Consider the following 774-nt stretch of genomic DNA (forward strand, 5'->3'; position numbering starts at 1 on the left):
ATATATATATATATATATATATATATACATATATATATATATATATATACACATATATATGTATATACTTATATATATTCATTTCTTAATTTTGAGATGACGTAATTTAATTTTTTTGTTTACTTTCAAGACACCACCCTAATTAAAGTAGCCTCTCTCTCACTCCCTCTCCCTCTCTCTTTTTCTCACCTTCCCATCTCCCCCTCTCCTTCCTCTCCAATTAAACCCGGACACACGGAGGTCCTTAGATGACCAAACAAAACCTGTCTTATATTTTACACCCATTTCGTTACATCATCACAATAATAAGCCAATGAGATAGAAGTGTCGGCTACTTAAACTGTCTCCCCCCCACTTCCCTGCCATGACCACCACCAGCAACAACAACAACAGCAGCAATATCAGCATGCCCTCAGCCACATACACCATCCACCTAGCAATCAGAAGGACAACAGAGTGCAAAGGTTATTTTTAGATATATTCTTAGTGTGGTAGGGGTGGGGGTGGGGGCTTATGAAGTTTGCTTTGAAACCCCGAAGCTATGAGTTCAAGCCTCTTTGATCAGACTATGAAACCATGAACACTTTGAAATTATATTTCTGATCATATAAACAGCATCATCATCATCATCATCATCATTTAACATCCGTTGTCCATGCTGGCATGGGTTGGACAGTTTGACCAGGGCTGGAAGGCTGCACTAGACTCCATCCTGATTTGGCATGGTTTCTATGACTGGATGCCCTTCTCTCCCTCCTTCTCTCTCTCTCTCTC

Source organism: Octopus bimaculoides, chromosome 21 (assembly GCF_001194135.2).
Source record: "Octopus bimaculoides isolate UCB-OBI-ISO-001 chromosome 21, ASM119413v2, whole genome shotgun sequence".
NCBI classification, from domain to species: Eukaryota; Metazoa; Mollusca; class Cephalopoda; order Octopoda; family Octopodidae; genus Octopus; species Octopus bimaculoides.